Genomic DNA, 27,227 nt, shown 5'->3' with positions numbered 1-27,227 from the left:
CAGAATTTCATCAGTGGTTGACTGCCTTTTCTTTGGGAAGTTCTCTTGTTGACTTCTAGCCACATTTAAAACCTTGCATTCTGCTTTTTTTGCCTGTCCGGATTAAGCGAAGTCCGACTTATCGGGTTCGGATTAACGAGGTTTTACTGTATTTACATCCTAAGGAAACCCAAACTCGTAATCAAAAAGAGCTATCCAACTAGTAACACCGAAAACAATTTTTTTTTCAAGTTCAAACGTAACTTCACCCCTTAAGGTTCATTTCGTATCTCTTTGATTCAGAAATCATGAATGAACACACAACGATATTAGCATGAACGATAGAATCACATTTTTGTCCCTTTCAAAGTGCTAAGTATGATTTCCGGGACCTGATCTGCTAAAAGAGCGAACAAGCAGTAACTTCTAATTAATAGAAATATCTTTATTCAGCGAGCAAGGTGGAGCAATTGCTATTCTCCCAACAGATTATTGATCACGTGATTCGTGATGATATTGTGATTTGTTAATCGCCGTGATTAAATCACCATTCTGTGATTTGCTTAATCACTGCTTCACCTTTTCTGTTTAAAATTTCCTATGTGCCCCCTACCCCACCCACTACGCTACGTTCAAAATATCAACTATCGACTCACCACGCACGTTTCCATGAAGGTAAGTTGACCCTGTGTGTGAGCGACTACATATTTTTCATTACTGTAACAAATCAAAAATAATTTTGCGAACTTAAGATGGAGCACTGGGTGACGAATCACTTGTTCCTCCGCTGAGAATAGAAGATTACGAGGTGACAGTGTTAATAACTGACGAGAGGAGACACGTACCCGGATGTAAAAATTACACGCATTTATGCTTGTCCCCCTTAAGTCTACCTTCGTGTCAGAGTTGTAAGCACAGCGTCCAGGGTTCGAATCCAGCCTGGACATAGGTTTCCTTTGTGAGTAGGCTATCCCTTCAATTTCAACACTCATCCTCATCGTCGCGATCAGCCAAAAGTGGAAGGAAAGGGACGTTAAATAACATAAATCAAATTGTTCACCCTAATTTATCCATAAGAATTTTCCAGCTGGTTGGAATTCTCGGCACGCACGGAAAATTCTGGACACTTTTTCGAATCACGAGTTGGCAACACTGACGACGAGGAGGACTGTACCTCCGAGCGAGCCGTGGCACGCGATCGGTGAAGAGATTTTTCACCGCTGCTCTTCCACGAACTCCCTTAATTGGTGCAACGCGAGAGAGAGGGAGCGAACACGCTATTTGCATAAAAATTCTCTCGGATGACTTTCGCAGATGGAGTCCAATTTACTTTGCAATTTCTTTTTTTTCTCCTCCTAAAAATCCAGAAGACCCCCTCGTCTTTCGCCCCCGGGGCCAATGCTTCCGAGATGACAATGAGGCGGTGAAAGCAAGAGCCGAGAGGCCACGGGGAAGTGGCTTGGTCTTCTCTTCAAGTGGTGAAATTATGTATTCACCACGAAATTCCTCTGTCCAGATTCTGTGTTTTCTTTCCATTTATGGAGACCCTGTTATTTGTAACTTTCAGTTAACGAAATGATATGTTCCATGGCTTCCCGTACTTGCTCAAAAGCCTCTCCAAAATTGACTGTTCGGCACCAACAGAATCCTTTCCTCGTTTTTCCGAATCACAAATTGCCCGAAGTTGAGATAGCGATTTGATTTTGTTCATTTTTCATCGCTATTCTTCCACTTTTGGCTAATCGCGACAGTCGGGATGAGACAAACACACACTGACGACCCAAAGCACCCTAACAGAAGATTGTGCTGGCTGTGAGACCAGGCGCCAGAGCCTCGTTAACCTACAAAAACGCTGCCCCGGGTGCACTATGTACACTTCCCATTTCCGCCACCTTTGGCTAATTGCGAAGATGAGGATGAATGGTAATAAGATTAAATGAATTGGATTGGATTGAGTTGGTGTTTTAAGTCCACTTTATGCACAGTAAGGCTTATCGGGACTGGACCTACAGTTTAAAGTGGGATCCGAACCACCATGTGCCTCCACCGGGTATCGAACCCGGGACCCCTTGATTATAAGGCGAGGACGCTACAAAGATGTAATGAAACATATAGGGACAACACAACACTAGCCCCACATACTGGCTGTAAATCTAGACGCCAGAGTCTCGTTAGCGTGTAGAATGAAGTCCAGGGTATACTACGTGCAAGGGAGGTTGCAATGAGGGTGTCTTGAGAAGGGGTCATCCTTACACCTCTACACTACGTGGAAGAGAGACGTTTGACTACCTTAAGAGAAGGTCACCCCATGCATCTATATCTGAAGTTGAAATTGTAGTTAAGGCCGTACTAAGCTGATTTTACGGTAATTATTCGATAACAGATGGCAGCACCGTTGTCATGTCAACCGAGTGCCATTTTGCCAGATCTACGCGCATAATCAAAATAAGTACACACAGGTTGATGGATCAGGATATTTACTGATGGAATATGACGTCAGGTTGATTAGTGGAATTTAGAAAAATTCGTAAGCGTGCAGCAATTTTATTGATTTTTGAGATGAGTTAAATACTTTATCAGAAAAAGAACAAGTGTATCAGCAATGGAAAGTAGTAAATGTCTAAAATATTAATAAGAAATAGAAACAAACGTGTGGTTAATTCATACATTAAACAGAGCAAGTAAGAATAATACAATTACGTTTGAAGCGACTGACGTGTTGACTATGACGTAATTGAAGATACTTGCAGATAACCCATTTTGTACAGCACTACTTGACATTTCTCGCTTATATCAAAAAATCTTTACCATATTTTCTTCATAAATGTGCAGGATGAAGTTCCAGTGTCAGAGAAAAGTGAGCTAACAAACTTTCTGAACAGCAAACTGTGGAATTCTTTGTGTAGCAGAAATATACTACATCAGTCTTTGTGCAAGAAGTCGTGGATATGCTACCAAAGAAAGCTGGAACAATCATCTGCAAAATGGGGTAGAAAGAGAGGAGCGAAAACTTGTAAAAGAGGAAATCAGAAGCAAATTAGAAGAGAAGAAACTAACAGGATAAAAGAGAATTGGGGAAGAGAGAGAAAGGAAGTGAGACTAAGAAGTGATAAATGAGATGAGTCAATGACAGAAAAAGAGGAAAGAAGTGAGAGAAAGGTTAAACAAATGGTGACATAAGAATGTGTAACGGGAGAGGAAGGAAAGTAGTAACAGAAAAGTAGAAAGAGTGACGGTGGAAAAAGCAGTAGTGAGTGTGAGAGAGAGAAAAGGAGGAAAGTAAGAACAGAAAAAGTAACACTTGAAGAGAAGAAACAGAAAGGAGAAAAAGCTAGGGAAAATAGGAAGAATAGGAATGAGAGAGAGAGAGAGAGGAAAGAAAGGCAAGGGAAATGAAGGAAGAAAGAGCCATTTCTTGTAAAAAGAAACACACACATTGAAATCAAGAACAACACAGACTGATATTCATTTACGAAAACAACCTATTAGCGGGAACGTGCCATTCAATACAACAAACACGACGATTACACTGTCCAACAAAATTGAAGTTTTTGTCTGTTAAAAGAAAAGTTGGGGGTGATTCTAATTGAATTTGATGTGCTGATTTCAAATCTAATTACAGAATTTTTCCATCACCCATGAAGTTTGAGTAACAGGGTACATACAAAATATTAGGTACATACAAGTCTTATATAGCCTCATAGTGATACGATGCAATATTATTTACAATGGCATATCTAGAATGTCTTCGAACTTGATTTTAGGCTGTACTTTGCTTGAGGAACATCTCTTTTTAGTGTCCAGCAATAATCTGCCAACATATTTGGAGTCCATTTTTCCTGGTAGCGCCTTTTCATTTCACCAATTTCCTGGTGGAAACGTTCTCCATGTTCGTCGCTCATTGTCCCAATGTTTTGCGGGAAGAAATCGAGGTGGGAGTCTAAAAAGTGTATCTTCAGAGACATATTACACCCAAGAGCATGATAGTTCTGAATCAAATTACTGACAAGTTTTCTGTAATTTTCTGACTTGTAGTTTCCGAGGAAATTTATGCAAACTTCCTTGAAAGATTGCCAAGCAGCCAATTCAAGCTCATTTAGGCTCTTTTCAGAATCATTGTCTTTCATTAGTCTCCTGATTTGAGGGCTAACAAATATTCCCTCTTTTAGTTTCGCCTCAGTAATTCGCGGAAACTTCTCTTTGAGGAACATAAATCCACTACCCTCGCGGTCCATTCCTTTTACAGAATTCTTCATCAGACCAAGCTTTATGTGGAGAGGAGGCAGTAAGATTTTGTCTGTACTTACAAGTGGTGGATGAACAACATTCTCCTGTCCTGCGATGAGTGACTCTCTCTTCGGCCAGTTCCTTTTAACATAATGATTTTTTCAATCTCTGCTACACAGGAAACAGCAAAATTTGGTGTAACCTAGTTGCAATCCTAAGAGGAAAGCAATAACTTTTAAATCTCCACATATCTGCCAAGAGTATTTACAGTACTAGATATTTGTTAATAATAGTTTCATGTTTTCATAACGTTCCTTCATGCCATAGGAATATGCTACGGGAATACTTGGATATTTATTTCCATTGTGCAGTAGCATTCCTTTCAAACTTGTTTTCGGAGAGTCTAAACACAAACGCCATTCTTCACTTTTATGGACATCACCTAGTGACACTAATAGACCATCGATGTTACAACAGAAAACAAGGTCCTTATCTTCAGCATACATCTCTAAAAACTTAACTCTAGATCTCGAACTAAAACAAGATCCTCTTGAGTTATTAAGGATCAGGATCATTATGCAATTCACTAAATTTGTTAGGAACACTTTCACTTTCTTCCGTTATACTTATGTCATCTGGTGGAGCATGTATGGGAACACCAGGTCCATGAGGCACCAGTCGAGTTGCTGATTCTAGTGATGGATATTTTACTGTATGCCTTGATTTAGAATTTATACCAGATATATTTGTCAAGCAAAAATAGCAGTCTGTTATATGATCCTTAGGTTCCCTCAATATCATAGGAACTCCAAAAGGCTATGACGAGAACCTTTCAGCCAACCACTCGAAAGCGTTACACAGTTCGCACAACATATATCAGGGGCCCATTTCTTGTTTTCGTCTATCTTATTGCTGGATCCTGTGGCCGAGAGGTTAGGACATCGCGCTACGACACCAAGGGTCCCGGGTTCGAAACCCGCTCAGGCTTGGTTGTTTGTGAATGTCCATTCATTTTCATCACTCATACCCATCTTTGCAAATTAGCCATGTAAAACGCGAAGTAAAATAAACTCAATCAAAAATCGTCTATCTTATTGTCAAAGTACCACTCATAAGCTCTTTTTACACGAGGAGTAAATGTTCTCCTATTTGCTTTTAAGGTCAACTCAGCACAGATATAACAGAAATTGTTCATGTCGTTTACGCAACTTCTTGACATGATTCTGTCTTTGCTTCAAAACACTCACTGGAACTGAAAAACACTCAGGAAAAGCTTCTTTCCTCCAGACAACTTGCTACTGATATGAGAAGTAGATATGACAGTTAAATCACAGCATTGTGTTGAAAAGATAATTATTGTCAAATTTTTCAGTTGGATTGTTTAACTAGTTTAATTGTTGTCATTCATGCAGACATCAATGGCCTAAAGTTACTAGTGTATTGTTGGAGCAAAGACATAAAAAAACATTAAATATTACCTACCAATCAGCTTATTATGGACTGCATGATGCAATAATAATAATGCAGAATTATATTTTTATTGTTACAAAAAAATGGTGGGTGATTGACAATTTCTGACTTCATTTTCGGAATCAGCAGGTGGCAAAACATAAAGAACCGTTGAAATTTTACTTTTAACAAAACCATTGTTGGACAGTGTTATTTTAGAGATGATAAAAGACCTGTTAACACACAAAGAAGAGCATGACGCAGAAACTGGACATGCACAAATGTGTAGATATTTTGACTTAACCTTCCTTCATAAGGGATTAAACGTGCAAGACAAAAAACAGCTCCATCTGTACGACGTTTCTTAAACCTCTTTCCTCAGAACTAAAGCAGCAGAACGAAAAGCAAAAAACGGAGGGACGGGTAATGTAACGTTACATCATCACTTTAATCCGCCAAATGAAAAGCTCAGAAGAAATCCTTGAAGTGGCAGCTGTCGATATCATTTCGCGCCAAGAACGAAGTTTGGAGATAACAAACGTGCAGTTAAAACCCTCGACCAATTCACAAGCTTCAAATTAGAAAACACTTCCCTGACTGACCATGTCATAGTAATGTCTTTTTTCATCTGCTGTTTCGTATTTTATGTCGCAATTGGAAATTCAATATGGCTTCATTCCAGCAGAACCATGACTTAATATCTGTCCTTAAAACAACATTAAGTGCTGCCTTAAGTGCAGTTTTCTCTTAACCATTTCTTTTGTTAATGGCAACACGACACTCCTATCATCAGTGTTGCAGTACGAGATAAAGTCTTTCCCTGGAAATAAATCGCCAGGTTCAAACTTGTAACTGGTAGCAGATAAGAACATGGATAAAGAAAGCGTGAAGATAAATAAAAGGAGCAAGATGTGGAATGCAATTGACGGAAGACAGAAGTGGAAGTCTTCAGTGTTTCACAATTTTCTCTCCCGCCTTTTGTGTTCTTTTAAGCAGGGTTGCCAGATCTCGTTGGAAAAGACCATGGACAAGATTTTTTATGACTTGGATGTTCATGGGTTTCACAACAAAAGTGGCCAAACAAAGCATTTTGATGCAGCGTTTTTTGCAGTTTTTGTTGATTTTGCAGGATATTGTTTTTCTAAGGGTTTCATGGCATTTTTGGTGCACTTTTTTTAAAAAAAAAACATCTTGCTTTTTGTTTTCACGAGTGAAGCGACATCTCTTACCGTTTTTGTCTATTTATTTGAAAAGCAACACACTTGCTAGTTTCAGAATAACTTTGGTTCCAGTAAATTTGGTAAATCCTTCCTTCCAGAACAGAGACATCTAGTGAGAAAATGACAAGTGACTTAGAAAATGTTCATGTGAAAGCTGGAAAGGAAGTAGTCAAGAAAATAATTTTGGTTTTGAAGAAAAATAAAGGGTTTATAGTACGGTATGCTAAATTGCTGATGTTTTGTCTGTTTCTTGTGGGAAACTACTAGGGGATTTGCAACCTGATGGCATAGTTTACTTCACATATGCTCCTTTAGTGTCGGTAGAAGTGGAAAGGGGTTTGGTGCGGGCCAAACTAGCTTCCACCAAACGCAAAATGCTGAGTTCTAAATCTGGCCCTCCTAATCAGGCACGTTTCTAGAAACATGTTTCGGGGGGAGGGGGGGTCGAACCAAGTGTCTCAGAAATAATAACAATAATAATGTTTAAATTAAAATAATTATATTAAATAAAAATAATATTAATTACAATACACAAATTAATATACACGAATAGGTAAAACGACTGTGTAAGAATAGAGATATTACAGCGCATATTCATTACGTAGCTTACCTGTAGTTAAGATCGGAATAATTTACATAAAAGCAAGTGCCCTGGCGATGAAATTAATGTCAAATAGATGAATAATTGAATATTTATCGAATATCAAAAAATGATGTTACATGTAGTTGGTGATAAGTAAGTTTCTGATTAATATTTTATGCATATTATTTTGAGTAGAAGTGTACATAAACCTTCTTTTTAATGTCATTCAAACCCGTATAATCCCCAGGGTTATGTGAGAGAACAGCTACAGGCTGAACCTCACCCTTTAATAAAGAAATTTTGAATTTGAATATAATCCTTGCCTTCTAAGAAGTTCAGAGGAAATTAATAACCATCGATTATGCAACAAATGCAAATATTTGCATTTCTTAATTTTAGTACTTGATAAGTCTTTCGGGGGAGGGGGGTCCGAACCCCCTGGACCCCTTAAAAACGTCCTTGCTCGTAATCTAACAAATCCTAACCTACAATTCCTCTTAGGTTTAAAAATGCCTATGTGGATAGGTTAGGATAGGGTAGGTTTAGCATTTTGTTTGGCCTTTGGTGGAAGATGGGTGTGCGCCGCACCAGACCCGTGGAAATAAACTTTTCAGTGCTCAATTTCAATCAGCAGTCGCTTACGTTTGACAACCTACGTATGTTAGTAGTATTGCAGGTCCAGTGAGATGTTGTAAAAGAGCATTTTGAACATTTTATGGAGAATTTTTTGTGTTTTTAGGGCACTATTTCATTTTATAGAGCATTTTTGTATTTTATTGTACATTAATATCTTAGCCATGGTCATAAAAGTTTATACAAAACTAAAGCTTTCTCTACATTGACATTATTCGACTCTATAACGGGCCTAATGAAAGTACAAGTAGATTTGAATGTATTAAAATATTCACGAGCTTAATTTATACATTGTGAACGTTACGTTGAATTGCCTTTTTAATGGGATATATCAGTTCTGCCATTGAATCATTAAAAGTCCAATTAAAATATTAACGAGTTTGTACGAACCACCGAATATAATTGGATTTCTACAAATAGCATAAACCAAAAATCAATAGGAGGAATAATATAAAACCGAAATGCTACAAGGAACCTTTATGGCTTCTTTTGTATGATTCCTAGCCCAGTATAATGCATTTTCACTATCAGTAGATTACTCACATTGCATTACGAACCAAATCAAAAGCTTATTTCAAATCCACTTTTACGCATAAACTAATCAGATGTGTTGCCCTACGGTTTTAAAGAAAATGGCATGCAATATTAATTGAACATTATACATTGTATAGTGCTTTACACTGTACTTGTAAGTATCATAAGTATAGTTTGAAGCACTAAACAAGGGATAATGTTAATTAACATTGCATTCTTATGTAGAACTATTATCACTAACATCCAGAGAATTAATAAAGAAAATGCCTCCCCATCGGGAATCAAACCCGAGAGCTCTTGATTACAAAGCAAGGAGACTATACTCTGTCCCAGCTAACTGTAGAGCAGGGCCGCAGGAGGAAAATCGAGTGGTGAATGCGCAGTGTTGCCAACCGTACGGTCCAGATCTTAGTCCGTACGCTAAATGCACGGCTTGTCAAAATTTGCTCTTCCAGTTTTATCCCTAATATTTCCCTAAGAAATTCTTAAACCAATTGTACTGACCTGGAGACAAAAATACGGTCCGTTTTGCATGTGCGTTCGGTATTATCCTTTTCCAAAGTTTGCAACACTTACAGACCGAAGCAAGAAATCGGTTAACTCTGGTCGCTCAATACGCAATCCCGTTTCTCTCATTGTTCATTGGTGGAGCCGTCCCGCGTCACTACTTGCGCAGATACTTGTTCTCGTTCGCCTGGTCTACAGTTAGCTGGTACGGAGTTTAGAGAGAACTTCTCCGAAGAACATTTCTGTGCTGGAGGCAGAGCTTTGGTTCCAATTTATTTCGTAGTCCCCTCCCGACAACTTTTGGTGCGTGTTTCTGTAGTCCCAACTAATCATCATTCACCTTCATCGTCACGATTGGCCAAAACGTGGAGGAAAAGCTGCGGAACACGCAGGGATAGTGCCTCCTGGGAAAGCTCTACCCTCCTTGGGCACGCCATTGCTTCTTATGATCCAGTCTCTTTCTTCTCCACGCCGCAACAGCCCTTTGAGGGCCAAGGATTGCCTTTCGTTGGGTGTCACGTAGTCAGCGCATCGAGTCCCATCGCCGCTGTTTTCTGGCTTTTCAGACCGGAGCCCACTATTTTCTTTTCAAGTAACTCTCCACTTTTTTCTTCAGGATGCCGGGCCAACACAGACATTTGGGAGGCTCCCACCGGAAATCGAACCCGGGACCGCTCGCACCATAGGTGAGAGCGCTAAGCATTTGGCTACGTTGAGCCCATAACGACTCATTTAGGTAAATTTGCGACCGTACCATCGAAGGTCTTGTGTTCCAGTCCCAGACTGACCAATTGTGTTCCTTCGTGAGTGCTTCATCATCATTGTTCACCTTTCACCATTTGGCACATTTGGAGGTAGGGCACCAGCACCACATATTCTCGATCTCAGCCATTTTGAAGGTGAAGTGATCAGCACCACGCTCCGGCCGGCTTTACCCCCTCCCCCAAAGGAACCCATTGAGGCTGAGTGAGCTCCAGAGCTGCTTTATGTGGGGAAAAGGCCGGATAAATTGCGACCTTATATCACCCACCCCGGGAATCGAACACCAGAGGCGTCGCGTGAAGTTCGCATACGAGTGTTCACAATAATGTTTTTGTACTGAGATTTACTCCTCTCTCTTGTAACTTCATATTTAGTGTTGTCCACGGGACGAGACGGGACAGGCTTTTAAAAATTCGAGACGAGACGAGATTGACCATGTGTCATGAGACAAACGAATATTTTCGAGACGAGACAGCATTTCCACGAGACTTCCACGAGACGAGACAGACCAAAGTCTCGTCTCGTGGGCAACGCTATTCATATTCAATTGAAAAAGTGAGAATAACAGTTCAATTTATTTTCAACATTTCCCCCCAAAAATGATGCTATATTTGAAGTAATACAAGAAGGACCTAGGGGAAATTGTCCCTCTCCCCCTTAAAATTCGTCAGGTTTAGCGAATTCTCGTAGCACAGACCTTTTCGAGTCCCCCTAGACATGCCTTGTATATGCTGCACTCTGGTGCCGAATGTAAGAAGTATTTCCGCTTGCATCAGTGTCCGCTCAGCGAAGTGAACATCTTCGGGGTATAGTGGCCAACAGCCCCTTAGCTGTCAGCTCTATGCAACACGCACAGCAATTGTGTTCAACGCCCTCCGTGGAACACCGTGGGAGCCAGTGTTACCAACTATCTAGAACAGTTATCAGACGTGAAAGAAGTCGTATCAGAGTAAATTGTGTGTATATACTAGTACATTAAACGTAGTATTTCTTCGAATAAATATATGTATGTGTGTGTGTGCATTTAATATGTACGTAGCTAATTTAAGACATATACATGAGTGTTCACGTACTCATGCGAACATTATCAGGCGACGCCCCTGTCGAACACGTGCCAGTCTGACGCCCTATCGACTATGGCCTACCGACTAGACTACCGTGGCTCTAACACCAATCATCATCATCCTATTTAGCCAACAAGCGGCACAAAAGACTCAAAATAACTAACATACAAGCACAATTCTACGTACTCAGGCGGTTGGAATTTGAACCGTGCTACCATGAGCAGTACTCAGATTTTACATAATGTCCACGAGAAGGCCACAATAAGATCAAATAAATAGTTCCCCCCCCCTCTCTCTCTCTCTCTCTCTCTCTGCCGAAAGCACCAGATTAAAGAGAGAAGTCGAGTAAACACAATGGACATCTCCGAACAAAAGACCACATGCCGGTACGACACCGTGGTCAATAACTTGAGATAACAAGCCGATGGAGTTTATTGTAACCGACTCCAAAGCCGTATACGTACACCTTTCTCATTAACATCCGGAAGATGAACAAACGCCAGGACTGTCTTTCTCCTCACAATGGCCACGCTCTGACACTGTGGGCCTACCTATTTTAATTTCCTGGGTTAAAGGACAGTCCCTGACCCTCTGCTCACCCTTTCGTGTGCATTCAGTGAGTTCATCCACCCCTGATCTATGTGAGCCGTATCATTTGTTCTATCTCGTAGCTTGGTTAGAGCATCGCCTTCTGTTGTACGAGTGTACATACCGGGGTAAAGAGGCTTACAACTGGAAGTAGATTCTCTTTTGTTGAGGCAAATCGAAGTCATTCGTGCGTACTTCTGCTAACAGACGCGAGATGGCAGGTTTCGTAACAAAGCAAGAAAACGAAGTAATGATGCCAAATTAACAGGTAAAATCCTACTAGATGTGACAAGGTATTGCAAATAAACTTTCCATGTAAAACTGTTTACACCTATTACTTATTTTGTTCCATATTTGTGAATATTTATGCCACAATTTACACGAACTCTTAAGAGGATATGGCCTATTTAAAGGGGATATGATAGCTTTGCCCATTTATTTCTGTTCAGCGAATGTGATTCATACTGGAAACCGTTTCAGCAGCTGGAGCACACCTTTCGAAATCGGCATATCTGCCCTTCGTTTTAAAAGTAAATACAAAAATAGTAATCTGAGGCCATTTTAAGAGAGTTTACATTTACTGTACTTTGGTTTATCACTGATTTCACTTCAAAAATTGTGATATTCTCAACATCTCGAGGGGGGGGGGGGGGTGAGCGTAAGATCACATAGAAATTTATTTGATTTGCATTATTTTCGCTTTTTTCTGCCACTTGTGGCTAATTTGCGAATATGGAGGTGAGTGATGATATGATGAAATTAATAAATGAACACTCACAAACATCCATGCCCAGGCCGGGATTCAAACCCGGGACCACTGGTGTCCTAGCGCGATATGCTAACCACTCCGCCACGGGGGCCGGCAGATATAAATTGAGAACAGTAGATGGGAGTATTGGTAACTTTGATTCTGAAATGTTCATCACATTTTATGAATAATTTATGTGATTTCATTGTACTTAAATCCTATAATCATTATACGAATGGTGTATAATAAAATGAATTTCTTCTTCTCACTTCATATTTAAATTTTCTCAAATTATTTTACCTAATGTAAGGAAATTTCCAGTACATGAGTTGGAAACACTGTGTATCCATCATTCGGTAGCGGTCTAATTGAACATGAGGAAGAGAGTGTAAATCATTGGGTAAATTGCACGGGCGATTGAGAATTTAGGAGCGTGGTACCTTGCCTTCCCTCGTATCTCGGCGGTCAATCTACGCATGCGTCTATGTGCGTATACGACTTCACATATCTCTCGTAGTCAGAAGTGGTTGTTGTAAATAAACTTTTATGGCTGGCGACGCAGGGGCCAGGCAACAGGTGTAGTTTGGAAAGTTGTGGAGGCATAAAACTTGTTCCCTCCAAAATGGGTCCAGTCTTACGATTTGACGACAGAGGAATGGAGGTAGAATAAGACAGATGGGGAATATGGGAAGAAGGCAACACGCAGAGAGAGAGAGAGAGTAGCAAAGTGGAAGAAGGCGATAAAGAGAAGTTGTTGAGATAAAATTATTGTTGTTGTTGAATTTAAATCCACTGTATGCACAGAAAGGCTAATCGGGACTGGACCTACAGTTTAAAGTGGGATTCGAATCACGAACCCGGGCCCCTTGATTATGAGGTGACGACGTTACCATTACGCCATCGGAGAGGTCCCGGGTAGAGAAAGAGAAGTAGATGTAGGGAGAGAAAATAGGAAAACAGGAAGAGAAGAGAGAGAGAAAAGATAGAAATGTGGGTGCGAGTTTAAAAACCGAGAAGCAAAGAAAAGAAATCATAAAATGAGCGAGCACAAATTTAAATAGCCCGTGGGGCAACAGCCCGAGAGGGCCAGGCCTAACTGCCTAATGCCAGTCTCCCACCCATTTGCCGAGGTTGTTGTAGGTTTCTATGACCTGGTTACGTTACTGATTCGTAGAAATCGTCGATCCCAATTTCCTCATTATGGTGGGTGGCCACTGGTCCCATACACAGGCCGAAATCTCTGGAGAAAAGTTGCTACGGCTCCCCCAGGAGACTCCTGTCCCGTAACCCGAGTCCAAAACATTACGCCGACCGAACGCAAAAGGTGCGGAACGAGTGCGAATTTTGCTGTTCTTATGTATTAACAAAATGTCATAGTGCTTCTCGCGTGGCGCCTAAGTTAGAATGTAGACCCATCTAACACTTGTAACGCTCAGTTATAGTGTGGTTACGTTGCTTGCTAAGTTAACTAACTAACTAACTCACTAACTCTCTAGCCTTCTTAAACCCGAAGGTTCATGGCTGCAGCAACACAGGCCTTCCATCTTTCCCTATCTTGAGCAAGATCTATATACTCTTTTCCATCCCTACCGATTTCCCTTAGGTCCATCTCAACGTTGTCCCTCCATCTTCGTCTTGGCCTTCCTACAGGTCTCTTACCATCAGGTTTCCCAACAAGAATCCTCTCCTCTCCCATTCGTGCCACATGGCCTGCCCACCTAAGTCTTCTTGATTTAATTATTCTAATAATATCTGGACATGAATACAAATTATGTAGTTCTAAATTATGTAACCTCCTCCACTCACCTGTCTCCTTATCCCTTTTAGGTCCAAAGATTTTCCTAAGGATCTTATTTTCAAATACTCTCAATTTATGTTCCTCTTTCAATGTAAGGGACCAAGTTTCACACCCATATAATAGTACAGGCAAAATTACTGTTTTGTATATTTTAACTTTTAGTTTCTTAGATATTAAACGAGAAGACAAAAGTTTATGAAGAGAGAAGTAACATGCATTTCCTGAATTAAGCCTACTTTTTATTTCCTCTTTAATATAATTTTCATTTGTTAAGTTTAGCGTCTTTGCCTTGTAATCAAGGGGTCTTGGGTTCGATACCCGGTGGAGACACAAGTGGTTCGGATCCCACTTTAAACTGTAGGTCCAGTCCCGATTAGCCTTACTGTGCATAAAGTGGACTTAAAACAGCACCTCAAACTCTCATTTGTTAAGTTAGGTTAAAAAAATATATGAATGGCTTATTGCAGAAAGGGACCTGAGTCACATTTTTGAGGTATCTGAGTTAATTTTTTCATCTCCACTGTGTCTAGCAGCATACTGCAGGGGGGTGCATTGAGGGTTGCAAAATTAACTATTCATTATGTTGAATATTTGAGCCAACAACGGCACATTTCTTTCTTACACTATTAATATTATACGATTTTTCATTGTTTTTCTCAGAATTGTGTAAAAGTGACTCAGGTCCCTTTCTGCAATAAGCCATTCATATAAATTTTAAATTTAGAAACAGTTTGTGTGTAAAAAGTAAATAAATAAGTACATATTTGAAACAATAATATTTCAGTGAAAATATTGGAACATTTCGCGGCGTCCCCGTAAACCAGCCATGGTAATCTTTTCTCTTTTAAATATGCTTCTTCGAAAATCTCTGCAACGAGTACTTGGAAAGAATCTTTGGTAACAGTTCGTTATATCGGAGACACATTTCTACATTTTTACAGAAGAAACTACTTACGGAAATGAGTTTCTTCAAGCTTTCCAACGTTCGTCGAGGTATTTTCTTTCATCGCGGAATGTATTTGACCGGGAAATCATGTATTTTTCAAGAGAAATAACTCACCGACGCACAATTGGCATTGCTTTCGCTACGTGAACTGCATGCTGCGTACGTTTGATGACGTAAGCCCCTGTCAGTGTTTCCAACCCCTTTTTTTCACTGTGCTTGCCTAACCTAACCTTATCGGAAATGGTTCGTGGGGCTATCCGTGAATGCTTCGTAGGGCTAACCGTCAGCTACCGTGCATAATGGTTCGTGGGGCTATCCGTGAATGGTTCGTGGAGCTATCCGTGAATGGTTCGTGGGGCTATCCGTCAGCTACCTGTGCATAATGTAAAATTTTCACACGTGACGAACACGATGGTAGGTATTTTTCGTTGAAGAAGGTTGGAAACACTGCATAACCACAACGTGAGTTAAAATGTGCCCGCCATATTGTGTGCTACAGAAGCGAAGAAAGGAATTTTAAAAATGACTCTATGTGAAAAATTGGGTTTGTTTTCGTGTAAAAAGCATAATGGCATCTTGAACTATGTTCAAGGTCTAAGTTTTAGAATTTTTCTTTTGTTGTATTATGTTTGTCGGTTGGTATATTGTATTGTATTTTTGTATTGTATTTTTTATCTTTTTTTTAATGTGTTGCATAATGTGAGTATTAGGTTTGTGATATCCCATTGTAATTGGAGCATTGATCTGTTATGGGATTGCTTATAAATAAAATAAATTAAAAATAAAATGTACCGCAATACACAATTGGTAAGTACGAACCATGCGAAACACAAAATATCCGATTTTAATGTGTCTCCAATATAACTAACTGTTACCGAATCTTTTTTACCCTTGCACTTAGAATAGAAACTCACTCACTTCAGTGTCTTTCAAAGAATATATATTTGTTACATTGTACTTATCTTTAATGGTTATTAGACGTTCTTTTCACGCCAATCATGTCCAAGTTTTGCTAAAATGTAGTGTAGCGCCATATTGCAATCTCAACAGTAGAGAAAAATTATGGTTAAGTCGTTCGATTCACAGCGGAACTTACCAGATCATTCCACTTCCAGAGAAGAATCGTTCCGGTTTATGATTCATCTTTAGCTCTTCCTGGTTCTTTCTTCTAACTCAGAGAACCACCTGAAACGAAATAGGAAACAGTTAATATGATTCTACCTCCCAGACAACCACAGGCACTGGCATTATGAACTTATTTGGAAATTAAACCTATTGCAAAATTCACTTTCTACTTTGTGTTTTACGTGTATTGGAATTAGCTGAATCTGAAAATGACAATAGCTTCTTACTGTTACGTAAGAATATACCGGGTGTCCCAGAAGTCTTTCCCTGATTACAAACTTTATTCATATCCGCTATACGCAATGTAGAGATGTGAAAGTGGTGCCAAAATGTTGGAAAACGAACCAAGTTTATTTGTTGCAGGTTTCAGTAATGTGGCTGTAGTGTAGCAGTGTCAGTGCCAAGGAATCCGGAATTAATGCTCTTGACATCGGGTTGAATCTTTCCATACAATGTTACTTGGACTTGAGAGGATTTGGGAATGATGATAAATTCCATTTTTTAAATACCAACTTATTGATGGCCGATATTTTAGACGAAAGAATTCTGTACATTTGAAAGTTCCTCTGCACTGTTATTGGTGTCCGGGTCTCGTGATACCAGAGGACATGCTGAGCTTTTTCCTGATTTGTGAACATTTCCGGTTTTGTGGGCACTAACACTGCTACACTACAGCCACGTTACTCAAACCTGCAACAAAAAAAACTTTGTTAGTTTTCCAACATTTTGGCACCACTTTCACATCTCTACCATGCATCTAGCGGATATGAATAAAGTTTGTAATCAGGGAAAGACTTCTGGGACACCCGGTATATTAAGTTGCCTAGCATTACTAGTTTGACTAGCAGCAGCTTTAGCAACTTGGACATATATTGTCAGTAGTGTCTCATAACGCCATGTATTTATTGTCTGTTGAGCTAATACGCTAACAGCACTAAACCTACCCTGCCTAACCTACTCACGTTTTTTTCTGCTACTTGATGCATACGTGAGTAGGTTAGGCAGGTCAAGTTTGGTGCTGTTAGCATATATCTCGTCAGTCTCCTTGATGGAGTGGTTATCACAGAGAGCTATGAGGTCCCGGGTTCGAATCCCGGTCTGGGTGTTCTTTGTGAGCGTCCATTTATTAATTCATCACTCATCCTCATCTTCGCGATTAGCCAAAAATGACAGAAAAGCGAGGTAAAATAAATGAAATTAATGTGGTTTAACAATAATTAGACGCTCGTGTCATTTTTGTATAGAAGTTCTGTTATTTGTCGCTAGATGTCTCTTGTCTGTAATTAATACTTTGACGGCAACTATGAAGAGAAGTAAAGAAACATAGTAAGTAAATGTCTGCTGTAAGTTAGTAGTATTATAGTCTACACTAATTTGTTTAAAAAATAGTCTAAATCGATATTTCAAGCCAATGTTATTATTCATGAAGCTCTTTCTGTTACTACTACAGCCGGGAAGAAATAACCTGGCAGTAACGTCACTAAGTCAGCGTTGCCAACTACTATGAAAGGAACCATAGCACGAGTAAGAGTACGAGCAGCAAGGATCGCGGTGCAAACTACCAATCTTCAATTTAATGTTAGCACTGCTAGATGTTTATTTTATGTTTGTTTATTTTAATTATTTCATATAATTCGGCTTTCAGCAAACCTTCTGCATGCGGAATATTGTGAGATGATAGCCACGACTTCATTTCATCCTTCTGCTGTTTGATGTTGGGATTTTTTTCAGTAACTTGTTGTGGTATGGAGGATTGTCACACACAATAACAAGTTTGGGGGCAGATTGGAAAGAAGCTGTTCTTCGAACCACAACATAAAATGGTTAGCGTTCATCTCCCCATGATAGTCCCCAGAAGTTGTTTTTGAAAGGAACACTAACTTCGCCCCTCCACAAATCCACTTTCACCACCGGCATGCACAATAATAAACCTGGGACCCTTTCCTGTTGGCACTTTTAACCCCCCCCCCCCGAATCTTTGGAATCCAGCCAAACTTTGGGGACAGTGTGGTGTGTGTTCACGAAACTTTCATCCATATAAATGAAAGACCGGCGGTTTGCTCTGTGCGCAGTTCTTTAACTTCACGCAACGCAACGATGCTGTTTCGTTCAAGGAGTAGCTTCCTGCTGTTTACGCTGTGCTTTTTTAAATCTGAATCCTAATTTTCTTATGATCATACGCAACGACCAACGCGAAACCTTAAAATTAACATTTTCTTGCAGTTCCTTCATCAGTTTATGTATGGTGACAAGAATGCCTTTCGTGTATTAAACAATGGATTGTTTGGCGCACGACTGCTTCATCAAAAGAATCCAGATTTGTGACACGTTGCTGGGAGTTCGGTCGGTTTTTGCCCGCCGTTGAAAAAGATTTCCCGCTCGCAATCGCAACACTTTTGTGTTTCTTCTTCAAAATTCTCCACACAGATCTTTCACTGACACCTGTCGCCACGGGCGTTCTGTGAACAGCTGTGGTTTTGTTTTCATCGCAATCAAAGTACTTATACACATTGAAAACTATTTCTCTTGTATCGCTGTGCAAGGGCTTACCTTTCTTTACTCCACAGCTCATTCTACAACAATGACAAAACCAACCAAAAAACCCTCCCTAACAAAGAAACAAAATAGCCTGCAATCCCTCGCTCGTAGCTGCGGTTTGTTAGACTAATTAGCAGTGTGGGGGTTTGCACGCCTGCATCACCCCACTCGGAATGATTTCGATTGGTTTGCACGCCACCTTGTCGTCCGCTCTAGCGAATGAGCCTTCGCTTCTGGAAGGAGAGGTGAAGGTGGGAGATGACGTCACTGCCAAGCTATTTCTTCTGCGCTGTAGCATTCTTAGTTCGATTGATTCATTGACTCGGTGAAAACCGTGGAATTTGTCTAAAGAAAAGCCTTCCTAATGACTTGATGAGGAACGAAAAGCAGTTTCCAACCGGCGCGGTGTTAAAATCCAGACCAGTATATGTTAAACCATTAATAGTACTACATTAAACCATTACAGTACTTGGTTGTGCAGACAGTGAAGAATTTATCAGCTTTTTCAAATACAAAACTAGAAAGTTCGGGATTTTGAAAAGATAACAAAATAGGCTCTTGGACCTGCTGTGTTGAGCATTGACGTTCAATTGAGAGTTTGTAGGGTTTTTAACGTTGTAGAGTGCGCGTCAAATCTCCTGCATATGGCCTTGAACGGCTGAACAGCACCAGCGAATCACAGACGTACGGCGTTGCCTAGATCCGTGACAAGGCGTTTCGCTCAACCACGCTGTCTGTTTTCCGTGTGAGATTTCGACATGGCACCGCTGCAGTGCGCTGCTATTGGCTATCGCCATATGCAGGAGATTTGACGTGTACTCTAGAAAGAATGCCATTGGCGGGTTACCGGAAGGGTATTGCCAACTCCTCAATACGTCAAAACCGTACACTCAAGTCAAATGGGCTATATTTTTCTCCCCATATTTTGCATTTTTAGAATTCCTCTATTCGTGTATGCATCTCTATATAGTCACGGATTTAAATTATTCTTACCGAACTTGAATCCCTCCTCCGAAATAAATAAATTAATTAATTTGCTGTGTTAAGCTATACACTATGAATATTTGCGATTGCTGTCATAAGACATTTGTTGATGTTAGGATAAGATCTCTGAAAAAACTTCGACATTACACCACTTATATAATTGTATTTTCTAAAACTTCAATACAAGTGCTCTTTTTTGCTGTTTTGTACAAATTCCTGAAAAAATTTCTGCGGGCAAATATGGTCAACGGTGCTACGGAAGAAAATCTGTATTACCCCATGGCTGAGCTTCGCAATGTTTTTAATACGTGTCTCAATGCAGGAAAAGACAGTTCATGTGTAGTTCAAGACACTGGCAGACATTTTGTGCAGATTAGAGAATGTTGTCATCTAGAGATGGATATTCTTTTTGAATGAATGTAGTTTTTCGCCACCAACATTTCTGCTTTGAAAATATACATTCTTGTTGTTAAAGAGTTAAGAGAATGTGTCGATGAAACCATTCAACTGTAGTAATCAAATTTCATGAAATGGTCTACAGCATGAGCAATGCTGTATTTTGAAAATGTCCTTCGCTAATACGCTTCTCTGGTTTTCTCTCTTGATGCTCTGATCAGGCACGTAGCCAGAAGGGGGGCTCGGGGGGTTGAACCCCTTTCCTCAATCCTACAAATACTTAATTTAAATAGTGTATAGTGGTAATTAATTTTACTTCCTTATCAGGATTAAACATCTTGTACAATAAGCAAGTTGTAATGACCTGACAAATTAATCTTCAGGGCTTCCACCTCTCACGTTTTCTCCTTTAGATAGCAGCTGCTGATAGGGATTATGACCCGTCCCTCCGAAATAAAATTCTGGCTATGATCCTCCGCCGGTTGCTAGCACAACAAACTGCTCGAGTATGAATGGGTGTTTCGTTTTATTTTTGGTGAGGCCATATGCGTTTGAGGGGGCTTATCCCCCTTCCCTAACTACACCTATGATAATATAGACAAACCGTAAACTTACCTGCAATGGCAGCGATTGAGTTCCAAAACTGGGGGAGGGAGACTTCCCTTTGTAGATAGGTTTAGCACAGTGCTGTGGCAAAAACTGTGGGCAACTGCCCCCTCCCCCCCCCCCCCACGTCCTTCCTATTCGACCCCACTGCTTACCTGTAGCTAATCAGGTGGATATCCCATTGTTATGTCTGAACAAATCGCAGAGTAGAGTAAATTTGGTTAATGACCAAGATGCCGCGGTCTGTCTTGTCCTGACAAGCTTACTCTCGTTTCAGTAGTACACGTAGCCTATGCATGATGACGTCGTACCGCACCACTCTAACCACAGATGGCGCAGTTATTGAAATTAGCACTTAGGGCAAAGGTTTGCTTCCTATACAACCCTTTGCCCTTCTCCTACTCTTAAGGAAATCGGTATAAAGGGAAACGTTTCACCTGAAGGTCAGTTCCGTAGATTAGATTTACGAGCGACCAGCCCCGATATTGTCCTTCCAACCTCTCAGTGTAAATCTTCCGAACGATCTTCCTCCTAATGAAACCGATTTCATTACCACTCTCTCATCCAAGCATTATACATTCTACCGCCTCATAGTGTGACATAAGTGATTGATTCACAGCAGATGAGCACATTCTTGTACGTGGAAACAGTTATACCCATCGGAGCAGCTGTTCTTGCAGTTGTAATGGAAACCCATCGGAATTCCCTCGTTTTTACGACCCCCTTAAGAACCACGTCGGACTTTAGTACGTCATTTACGCCGCTGGGTGTCGCATGGAAAGTTCCATGATAGCTATTAATTAATTTTCCGTCTCGAGCTGTTGAGTTAGCGTGTAAGGACAGAGTTGAGGAATCAATACGGAAAAAATAAACCATATATTGCTAGCTAGTTGTAGGAAACGTTCAATTATACCTGATTTCCCTGTGCTAAGATGATTTACCCACTTCCTCCGATATCATTTTCAAATGTCGTACGTATGTAAGCACCGGTAATTTCAAGTTGGTTATACACACTAAGCTCCGCGACAGATTAAGTTTGCAGCAACTTTTCGCATGTATAGACCCAAACGTGCACGCGGAAAATAGTTCCGCTGCAATACTGTCTATTTTCTCACTGTCTACGATATGAACATCTCTGCGATTGAGGAAAGACTGGTACGGAAGATTCTTAGCACCGTTCACGTGTGGATTAATACATTAAACCTGCTGCAAACTTAACATGTCGCGGGGCTTAAAAGGCCCTGAAAAAAGTTTTAGATACTGTGAAATGATTTAGCAGTGAAGAATCCTATATTTGCTTACTATTTCTCTATCTCAATATGAATGTCCTGATGTTCATGTTATATGGATAAATACGCAGAAGCTGCGCAAACTTCCAAAAGATATCAAAATGAAGTTTTTTGAACTTTTAAAACTTTAGCATGACTATGAACAATTGGTGGCCTGCATACAAGCCCAAACTGCAAGTGGCAAAGAAAGGGTGAATCATGTAGTATTATACCGGGTGTTTCAGAAATAATTGAGGGGTTACAAAAATTTATTGCAAGTAAGGTATTGAACTTACGTTAATGAAACCTCCAGAACGAGCAAGGAACCCAAACAGTTTGTGCGTGTATGTTTCGTTAAGTTTAGAGTTCACATCCCTGCCGCTAGATGACACTCAAATCACCCACAACACCGACAGTGTTTTGTGCAATGTTTTGATCCCTAACATTCCTCGTTCGTTCTGGACAGGTTTCATTAACATAAGTTGAATACTTACAATTAAATTTTGTAACCCCTCAATTATTTCTGATACACCCGGTAAATATTTATTTTCTGATATTGTGTAAGGGGTAACTTCCTGTTAGGGCATTCAAATGTCACCTCTCTCCCCGGGGTACACCCTGGACTGCGTTTTTTTGCTCTGGTGTCGGTATAATCTTTTGTAGGGTTTGGGTAGTGTCGTCCATGTGCATATGTGATGTCCTTTCATCTCATAACATTTAATTATCATTTATCATCAGCGTCACGATTAGCCATAAAATCCAGAAATGCAAATGCATGTGTTCTAAACACAGAGGCAGCGCCAAGGGTGAACCAGAGTGGGCAACCCCCTCCCTGTAAAAATGTAACTGGCAAATTTCGTGATAAAAATGAAAGAGAATAGATAACGATGAGTAGGATGTGAAATCTTGTACGATTCGAATCCAGGATTTCTTGTTTCAAGGCGCCCTCTGCTAACTCCTGGATCATGAAGACCCTAAACAAAAAATGTAACACATGTTCTATGCAAGATTCGAATTTGTATAACTAAAATATTTAAACTTCCTCTTTTTAGATAATAAATCCATGTTTAGCACGCATAAAAGCAATGCAAACATCAAAATATACTTTGATTTGAAGATATGGTCATCACAAATCATTGACATTCATCCTATGACCCATCCACAACAGAGTGTCTGGCTCCGCCACTAAACAGATGTAATATTTTAGAACTTGGAATATCACATATGCTTTTCGAGAGGAAAGGAAGATAACGGTACCGAATATTTAATTATTTTTTGTAAGTTTTATAGGAATATTTAGAAATGCTTTAGATTATTGGAAACAATTATGGACAATGGAAGTACTGTAAGTTCGAAGTTTGGAGAAATTAAGTAGGATAGTTGAAAGCTTTACTAAGTACCATTCACCGGGGAAGCTATGATTTGAAAAGTAGCTTACTCGAGTGTTTGTGTGAGCAGCCGTTTTTGATTTACCATAATCTCAGACACAGATTTCTGGCGGATTTTCATTCGAGGCTCGAAGGGGGTTTCGTACGCGAGACCCGATTTTCATTCGAGGCTCGAAGGGGGTTTCGTACTCGAGACCCGTTAGCACGTGATCAGCTGTTGTAAGCATTTAGGGACGTTATTTTAATCCTAAGTGTGTCAAATCTGATCCGCCTAACCTAACAACGAAAACATTTAGCGACTTAAAACACTTTCACACCCCATGCACGTGAAGTAGATGGCAACAGCAGTCTGTATCGACAGTAAACGAATGGCTGCTCGCAAACAAAGAACCTTGTAGAGTACACGGAAGGTAGAAATATTTTCTCCAGAAAACAGGCAGGAAGTAATAACGAATCTCTGAAGTATGTGTTAACAGGCATAAGTAGAAACCGAATCATGTAAAAATTGCGTGCGTATCACGATTAATTGGAAATTAAACTATCGGAACTTGAGCCGAAAGGAATTTTGAAAAACTATTTTGGCAAAGGTCTTGCGCGACCTTAATGTCAGCATTCCCTCTAATATTGTCGTGGAAAATTGATGACTTAGGTCGTCAGCATAACAAACATATTTTTTTCCTTTCCAAGACTTTGAGATTGAAGAAAGCAACGATCGCCGATCCAACAATCGTGCAAGCAATTTATGACAACAAGCGGCCCAGACTTGCATCAAAGTATTATTCCCTTGACCATAATGTCTCTCCTACGGGGCAATTATCCTGCCCGTATCATTTCGTCCGTACCCTCTTGCACGATCCTTGCACTTTCGGTCGGTTTAACAAATATATTCCCCGCGGACAGGGGGCAAAGGTCGGAGTCAATGGGATTCGCGCGGTGTAAAAAAAGCGAAGAAAGATGGTCTGTATTTCAACTTGCTGTCACCAGTACAAGAGACGGGTTAGAGTCCTCAACCTTCTGGAAGAAGGCTCGGCAGGGGGTTTCACGCTTTTAGTGCGAGCATCTCTTATACGAGGGGTGTTTTTTTTCTTGCTGAACCTATGAGGCAAGGAGTTACGACTTTGTATTGTATCCAGAGATGGGGTAATGTCAAGATGGCGGTGGCAGTTTTCGTCCAAAAGGCGCCCTCTTTAACAATGCAAGTAAAAATATTGTTAATATATTAATAGAAATTCCTAACAGATCGACTAGGATGAGAAAGAAAAACATCAATCTCGCGAACTAAAGTATGTAATGCCCTGGACATTACATTGCAGTTGTTTGTTGTTGAAATATTGAGTTTGTTCGGTTTTTAATTTTGCAAATATTTATGTCACAGGCAACTAGTATCAGATGGACAAATAAACTAACCTCCATGTGCCAACCTGGCAACATACACTCGTGTCCAAAATTAAGGTGACAAATGAAAAATGCAAGAGAACAACAAAATGATGTATAGAACGGGGTTGTGGGTGATAGAGGAGACAGAAAACAATAAAGAAGAGAGAGGATGCACCAAATGAACACAAAAGAAAGAGCATTTAAGGAAAGAACCTTTATTACTGGATTGGGTACAAAACTCATACAAAGGAATACAACGATTTAATTCCATCCTGGGCATTCTGGTGACCAGGCACTGCCCCTTAATAAGGAATATGGTAACCACGAACAGCAATACATGCCGCACAACGGTTTCCCATGCTGTTCATGAGGGTGTCAATAAGTTCCTGGGACAAGGCATCCCATTCTTCCAAGAGACCAGATCGGAGCTCGTTGAGGGTTTGTGGAGGGATAGGACTTGCTGCAAGCCGCCTCTCCAATGCATCCCACACATGTTCGATCGGATTTAGGTCGGGTGAACGTGCGGGCCATGGAATCCGTCGAATATCCTCAACTTCCAGGAACTCATCCACAAGTTGAGCACGATGTGGACGGGCATTATCGTTCATGAACAAGAATTCTGGGCCAACAGCCCCTCGGAAAAGTCGCACTATTGGTTCCAGAATGTCATCCCTGTACCTCTGGGCAGTGAGTGTGCCGGGGTTTAGCACATACAGGGGCGTACGTTCACCACTCATTATTCCTCACCAGACCATGATGCCACCACCGCGGTATTGGTCAATCTCGTGGATGCGAGATCGATGAAAACGCGTCCCAGGCTCTCGCCATACACACATTCGCCGCGAGTCACTGTGGAGACTGAAGCGCGATGCATCTGTGAAGAGCACACATGACCACTGTTCTTGGGTCCATTGTCCGTGTTCGCGAAACCACATGTATCGCTCGCGTCGGTGACAAGGGGTGAGGGGGATGCACACCACTGGTCGTCTTGCAAAGAGTCCTGCCGCACTGAGTCGTCTGTACACAGTTTGAAGCGACATTGAGGCTCCAGTCGCAGCATACAGGTCCTGGGAGAGCTGAGTTGCAGTCCTGTTTCTATAGCGATGGGCCGTAATTGTCAAATAATGGTCATCGGCTGGTGTTGTCCATCGTGGCCTCCCTTGCCCTGGTAGTCTTGTTATGGTTCCTGTCCTCTGGAACTGGTTCCACATTCTGGAGACCACTTGGCGTGACACATTCAACCACCCTGCCACGTCGACCTTTGACTGCCCTGCTTCCATTCGACCGATTGCTCGCCATCGCATTGCATCGTCCAGACGTTGGTGATGAGCCATCATGCTCGTTCGCCCACCTACAGCTGTCTACTGATGAGGTTTCTGCCGTCTGCAAATTGCTCACCTGCGGCGCAGCTGTTCCCTTTCCACAATTGTGCAATGACGTCACGCACTATCCTTCCCTGGAGTGTTTCGATAGAAGTGTTGCGACATGTTGCATATTTCCCGAAAGTGTTGTCCATTTTCATGCACGTATTTGCGACTTTTCCCACTTTTTCCCTTTGTCACCTTAATTTTGGACACCAGTGTAGTTTAACAAAGTGAGAGATTTATCAACAAGTAAGAAAAAACACAGGAACAAGATGACTGTAATATGGAAATATCTACAGTAGAAGAATACCGGTGTGTGTATTTGAGTTCGTAAATTGTTTTTAAGTTTGTTCACATATAAATCTTTTTTTAGAAGGTGAAACAGGAAGTTTTGATTATCACGACTGACGATTACTAGAGTCTTTTGCAAGAGAAGATATGAGCGAAGGGTGAATTCCTAAACAGACTCAAAGCTACGTAAAAATTAGACAGTCATTTGTTTTCTTTTCTCGCTTCCCCTTCACTTGTGCCCTAATGAAGAATGTCCCAGTGTTGCCATGTGCATAAGTTCCGTCTCTTACTTAATTATAAAAAAAATAACGCACACATTTCTGTATATATACGGTCATGGTTGTAAAAACTACAAAAGGCTCCCCCAAAAGTCTATCTTTGGTTTACTTTTTGAGGTGGTTCTGTTGAGATTGTTTTTCTTGTTATTATTTCTGTATGTACTCAACCTTGAAGATTGTCCTGTAATTAGGCACCATTAAGCGTGTAGTGCAATATCAAACATCAATTATTAATTAAACACTCTAATTGCCTAATTACCAACTGGCACTCCTAAGCACTTAGTGAAACTGACAATACTAATATAGCAAACAGACATATATGATGATGGACATTTTGACAGCCAAGTAATAATCGAACATGCAAATCTGGACAGAGCGCAAAGCTCCAGTGGAATAGACTTATCCATGCCCACTCCACAAAATGACACTTTTTACAACTGTAAATTCCATTACATGTTAAATGTTACATCAAACTACATACGTTGCTTTTTTTCTAGTCAATGTCGTTAGAGTTCCGGTAGAGGCGCTAGGGTAGCTAAATTAGTTCGTCATTTGTTTTCACTTTTATTCAGTT

At 40.6% G+C, this 27,227-nt stretch overlaps 1 protein-coding gene across 1 annotated transcript in view; it reads right to left on the bottom strand.

The window, feature by feature from the left end:
• The window catches only part of LOC145994187 (uncharacterized), a 204,893-nt gene that overhangs the window by 38,571 nt on the left and 139,095 nt on the right, over nucleotides 1–27,227 (bottom strand). Inside the window, exon 2 of the mRNA XM_083130282.1 lies at nucleotides 16,135–16,223. The gene's annotated coding sequence lies outside the window, so the exon portion shown is untranslated. The remainder of the gene's footprint in view (nucleotides 1–16,134; nucleotides 16,224–27,227) is intronic.

Source organism: Lepisma saccharinum, chromosome 10, assembly GCF_977018435.1.
Source record: "Lepisma saccharinum chromosome 10, izLepSacc3.1, whole genome shotgun sequence".
Lineage (NCBI taxonomy): Eukaryota > Metazoa > Arthropoda > Insecta > Zygentoma > Lepismatidae > Lepisma > Lepisma saccharinum.
This window is presented reverse-complemented; position numbering and strand designations above follow the sequence as displayed.